Source organism: Rhopilema esculentum, chromosome 6, assembly GCF_057945365.1.
Source record: "Rhopilema esculentum isolate cy_ngs chromosome 6, ASM5794536v1, whole genome shotgun sequence".
Classification (NCBI taxonomy): domain Eukaryota; kingdom Metazoa; phylum Cnidaria; class Scyphozoa; order Rhizostomeae; family Rhizostomatidae; genus Rhopilema; species Rhopilema esculentum.
Window position 1 is genome coordinate 12,640,389 of NC_142820.1, and position 6,000 is coordinate 12,646,388.

The window sequence follows — 6,000 nt, forward strand, 5'->3', positions numbered from 1 at the left end:
TTTTGAATACGATGTCAGATCATCAGTACTAGCTGAAATTATATTCTAAAGTTCTAAATGTACGCGTCCGTTTTTTGCTACTCCGAGTTGTTAACTAAGCATTTTGACCAATCCAGTACATTTTGACCAGATTGGCCGACTGGAAAAGTTGAATTTCATTATCTGAATCAACGTAGGTTTCTTCAATAGAAGCAGCAAATTTAGCAAGTGCAATTTCATGAAACTTCGCTTTATCTTGCCTGGGAGTGGAATGGAAGAGTCCTCTTCGTTACAACCAATTTCTCTTCCTAATTTAAAGTTATTGAGCTTCTACTTGCAGCTTTTGAGGAATTTTGCCTCGAGCTTTTTGAATGTTCCTTTGATGCCATTACCACAGTTGAAAGCGGATAGATCCAAATGAGCTGGCATGCATCCTAACTCGCCAAACCTCAGAATGTTTTTAGCCAGTATCCCATACATCAAATCATATTCGGATCCTTTTCTCGATAAGGTCGCTGGACATTGCAGTTTCTCTTTAGGTGTAGTGCTATCAGAATACTAAGGGGTCTCTTGCACAAAATGTTGCAAAAAACAATAGCAAAAGGCGAAATTTGCAAATTTTCGGCATTAAAAACTAAGGACGGCTCAGCCGGCAGCCCCCCCCCCCCCTAAGCCCCCTACAACTACATCCCTGAGTTTCTCCCAGGTATCTTTCTGGCAAATGGCACATTTTTCATAGTCAATGATAATAGATTTTTTGGTCTCAAAGATTTTTCATAATCGAATATTATGACCTTCTTCGACATCACAATTCATTGACATACATAATGCAGCTGTTCCAGAAAGATAGTAAAATTCCTTACACACATAATCGTGGCATCTTTCACGTAGATAGAACCAACGCTCAACAGCTTTTTGAATCACATATAGAAAGCATCTTTTCAATTGAGAATCTTTTCTGTTAGGAAATGATTCTATGATAACACAAAGCATCATGTATCTCTAAATCAAAACTTCTTAAAAAAGGTAATACATTGGCTTCTAATTCATCAGATTCTCGACGTTCTTAAAGCAATAGAGATATGTTTTTTTCTAAACGGTTGACATGGCTAAAATGAAAGGCAAGTGCGCTTTGCGAAAAAGCGCGCAAGAAGTTGAGACAAGATAATGCTTGGAAGAAAATTTTGTAACAATTTACAGTCGTGAAAAGTTTCTAAACGTGATTTTTAACAATAGATAGATTCATTCGTGAATGGTAAATTCATTTAGCTATGATAATACCAAAGTGCAAAGATTTCTTCATTTAGCACATGGAAAAATTGAATGATGTTGTGATGACGTCATAATGACGTCATAATGGCGTCATGGAATGAGTTTTTGAGATGGGTCTGAGTTTTAAAATAATCATCATGTAAAGTTCTATAAGTGTGCCAAAATACATGCTTTTTCCTCAAAACCCATAATTCTACAATGCGAGATGTCAGGGACTTTCACAGTAAAGGCTGATTTCCACTAGGCGAATTTTTTCGCGCGAATCGAATTTTTTCCAGTGTGAGCATGCGCGGTATCATGTTCTCAAATTTCGCAGCGAAAAAATTCGATTGGCAGAAAGTAGACCACGGTCCTGCTCTATCGCTACGAAAATTTATTCGATTCGCGCGAAAGAATTCGCCTAGTGGAAATCGGCCTTAAGTATGAAGAAACAGAGACAAGGTAAAAGTGCATTTTAAAAATCTTTCAAACGAAGGCAAAGGTTACGTTTTTTTCTCTCTCCCACCTCCCTTACACTAACATGAAATGCTTCTATTTGATTAAAATAAATCAAAAAAGTTTGTCGGAAAATTGTTAATTCTAGCCCCCTCTAGAATTCATCTGGTACGACGCCCCTGGCCCTCAACTATGTCCAACTTGTATGGTATTATCAATTATATTTTAAGAAGAAATTAAGAACAATCCAGCCTCAGATTTTTGAAAAAATTCAGAACAATCAGCCTGAACTCAAATTTACTGGTTCTTATAAGAAAAAGAATGCATTTGTACTCCCATAAGGCATAATCGGTTGCATTTCAGATGCAAGCAAATAAAGAAAGGCAAAGAGGATTAGATTAGTGAGAAGAAAACAGAGATTAATGATTTACAGAATAGTTTATTACTTAGTAAAATGAAACTTTGTTTTCTGTAGACACTGGAAAGGGCAACACAAATTGTCCTGTATTTCCATTTCGAGAATGATATGCGCTACACGCTACTAATACATATTAGAAAGACCTAAAGATGCATGTTACTACCTTCCCACAAGAAAGCGTCTGTTCTTAAGGTAGGCGTTTGATAAAACAAAAAATTGATGTTACAAACTTGTGTAGGCTGCTGCAGGGTTTATAAGCTCAGTTCTGCTGCAGTTCAACAAGATCTTATCTCGTATGTTGCTTGTATTATTGTCAGAAATCAGAGAAATCAAATCAGCAACTGGATTCAGTTTTAACTTCTAGATTTAAAGTCTTCATAGTTCATTGACCTGTTAGTAAACAAAACGTCCTGTTAGTAAACGCTTGTCTCTTCAAAATGGTCTACATAAGAAATTATAGAAAGCAATAATCATTTTAGAAAACCGGGTGTGACCAAGAAATGGGTGTGGTCTAAAGGGTGTGGTCAACCCTCTATCTCATTTCGGCGGTAGTCAGATTTTTGGCTGGATCCGCCACTGAACAGCCCCCACATCTCTGGTCATGACGCTCCTGGTTATCCAGAACAGTTAGGTACATAAAAATGCTGTTCTTTTTTAAGGCTTCAATCATGTACAATTCTTTTCCAGCTTTTCATTATCTAAAGTTTTATTCAACAGCATCATTTTCGGGTGAATTTATATTCATCTTTATGGTACCAGTTTCTAAACTTTAAATGAAAATATTCAGGTTCCAAACTCTTTTATGTCTTCCATTTACTCTTTACTATTTACCAAATATCTTCCTGTCTTTTTTTTAGATGACTGAATCACAGTGTTAATGATATAAAATTTAACCCCTTTAAAGATAGTAGCAATATTTATCATGGCACTAGGATCTTTTAAAAAAGGTTAATGTTGTAATATATGTTTAGAATAAATATCGTTGCTCTTTTGTACTTAATATTATTATGCTGTCCGTAGTCGATATTGGTTTTAAAGCACGCTTAGCTGCATATTGTTGTGTTAAAGTAATTGATTGATGGATCTATTGTTTAGCTCAGTTGGAGTTAGGAGAGGCGTGCTCAAGTTGGAGAGTAGTTGGTGATCGAGTAGTTTTGAAGTGAAGTTTTCAAGTTGTTTAAAGTTGTCAAGATCGTTCGTTGTCAAGAATGGAATTTATTATAATAATAACTTGTAAATAGTATATATATATATATCGTGTTTATTTCATTGTGGATTTTGCTACCATACACCGACCAGCCTTAAAAAGCACAACATTAACATCAAGCTTAAATCCGTTAAAAGGATGCTTGATGCTAATAAGCTATCTATAAATAGATAAACCCATTTATATAATCTCCCATTTGTCTACAAACTAAAATCAAATCGGTATAAAGACATCACCGGATATAGATATGCTGAATTTCCAGGACTTCTTCTCGACGGAAACTTTGGAAGTATCAACATAGCGAGCTTTCTCAAATCTTCTCGTCTTGTTCATTCATATGTGTCAATAATGCTTTGTTTATTTCATTTCTACTTGAAGATTTTTCAGCTTGGACTATAAGCATACTTTTTTTAATCCGCGAGAAATACAATTATCTTTCTTTCGTAAGTGTTTTTTTAAAAGCAAGCAGATCATGCAGTGGCATCGTCAAATCGAAAAAATGGGGTGGACGAAAACAAATTTTTTTCGGCCACGCCCTTCAGACTCTTGGAAGAGCCTTTTTTAGTATTTTTTAATCTATTTCGAAATCTTTGGCAAGCAACTTTCTCAAGCAGCTTCTTTCGTAACAGCAGCTTTCTTGCCAGTGCGAATATTGAAATCAATTTGATCAGCCCAACTACAACCCCTCCCCCCCAAAGATTTTTCAAGGGATTTCGAAAAAGTAGAAAATCGTATTGTGGGGAAACTGGGTTGGACATGTCCCCGTGACGACGCCACTGAGATCATGTTGGTATATTTCAACTTATAGAAATAGTCATCAGTATTTCCTCCAGTCTTTTCCATGTCTGGGTGAAAAATATAGCATGATAACAAGTAGAAATTACAAATTCTCTTGCAAAATATTTTTCCTGCAAAAGATTCTCCTTCAAATACTTTTTAACAAATTTTTTCAAACACGCAAACCTTAATCTTCTGCCACGACTCAATTTTATGAATAATACTTGAAAACGAGATAAACAATTGCTTTTTTTCTTCAAGCTGTCGAGCGGGATACGCTATCCTGTTTAAAATACTTTGCCCTTTAGTACTTTGTTTTAGCGTTATTTCTTATTATCTAATGCACTTAAGACTGTAAATTCGTTGATGTGACTTATTGACTTTGACGTTTATGTTGATGTGATTTATTTACGGTTGGCCATAATTTATTTCGGGTATCTAGCATTAAGCTAATTTGAGCGAAATATTTACGATGAATGTGATTAAAAAGTAGTTATTCATAAAAACCCTAAATGTACAATATATGTTTTGCACAATCTACAGTTGCACTTTACGTTTCCCCACTCTAGTTATTGGGACTCTTAAATTTCAGTAGGCAGCTTTTGCCAAATTTGTTGGCCAATGAATCTAATGGTCTCTGTACCATATGTTGTTGCTCTTCTCTGTACCTCTCTGTACCAGTGTTGTTCTTGCACTGAGAAAAATAATGTTGCTGTTTGCTCGAAATTCATATTTTAAGTTTCTAGTAACAAAAACATCCACCATTAATGCTGGATTCAGGTTATTGACAGCTTTATATATCTAGGCCAAGAGATATGTACCCTTTTTATAAAACCATATGACAATTGCATCATCCTTTTTAAAATACCATATGACAGTAGCACCATTCCTCAAATTCTTTAAAAACATTGAAAAGGACAAAGAGCTACAAAGTATATTGTCGCAAATCCCTATTCTAGGCGTAAAAGGGAGTAAAAGTTTTGGAGATTGGTTAACTCACATTGTATTCTTTGTCATGCCTTTTAGTGCAAACCGTCTCCATTCAACACCCCTACTTTACATCATATTGTATCCGACACAAAGGTTGCCTTTTCTAAAAGAGAGCGATATAACTACTTTAACTTGTTATTTCTATGCAATGTATTGTATATACCTGTAAGGCTACACTATTTGTTAATTCAAGTGAGAGCAAATTTGAGATAAGGGCTCAAGCAAGGGGGGAGGGGGGATTGAAAGAATCATCTGAAGGTTGAAATAAATTAGCTCATTTTCAAAGCAGCCTCTTTTGAATTTTCAATTCATTATGAGAATCGAACATTTCTAAAAAATCGATGTTTACAGCGAATACAAAAGCATTTTGAAATTTCTTTTTTATTCATTTACCTTCATTTCTCCAAAATATGTTCAATTTATCATGGATTAGAATCAGCATATTACGATTAGGGGCTTATTCAATGGCAGGGGCCAGGCCCTGGGGCAAAACAGAAATACGAAGCCCCCTGCGAGCGAAGGGAGCAAAAATTTACGTGACCACGCCGATAAGATAAGCTTAAGTTTTTTTCAGGCATAACAAACTCTGTTTTAAAATGGAATACATTAATTGATAAGACACCATTGATTCGCCTTTAGTTGATATCTGTTTCCACTTACGATCTCTTGTTACGTGCGTATTCAAGTTTTTATTGTTATCTGCTCTACAAGAAAAGTGCGCAATGCTGTCGAGTCTTTCATAGCGTTTCTGTTCCCTTGGTTGATATAGGGGTATTTATGGGCTCAACAAAGCGTAGGTTTAACTCTGCTTGGTAAAGCATTAATACCAGAGTGCGAATTTTTAGAAAGTTTTAAGAAGCACAAGCAATTGAACAGGTTGTAACTAAAAATCAAAAGCATAAAATACTTAAAAAGTGTTTGT

General features: G+C 35.4%; 1 protein-coding gene across 2 annotated transcripts in view; it reads right to left on the reverse strand.

Annotated features, from left to right (window-relative positions):
- Positions 1 to 2,497, reverse strand: part of LOC148960143 (cholinephosphotransferase 1-like) — a 38,301-nt gene extending 35,804 nt beyond the window's left edge. For both annotated transcript variants that reach the window (XM_089109047.1, XM_089109045.1), the window contains exon 1: positions 2,335 to 2,497. The gene's annotated coding sequence lies outside the window, so the exon portion shown is untranslated. The remainder of the gene's footprint in view (positions 1 to 2,334) is intronic.
- Positions 2,498 to 6,000: the final 3,503 nt, after the last annotated feature.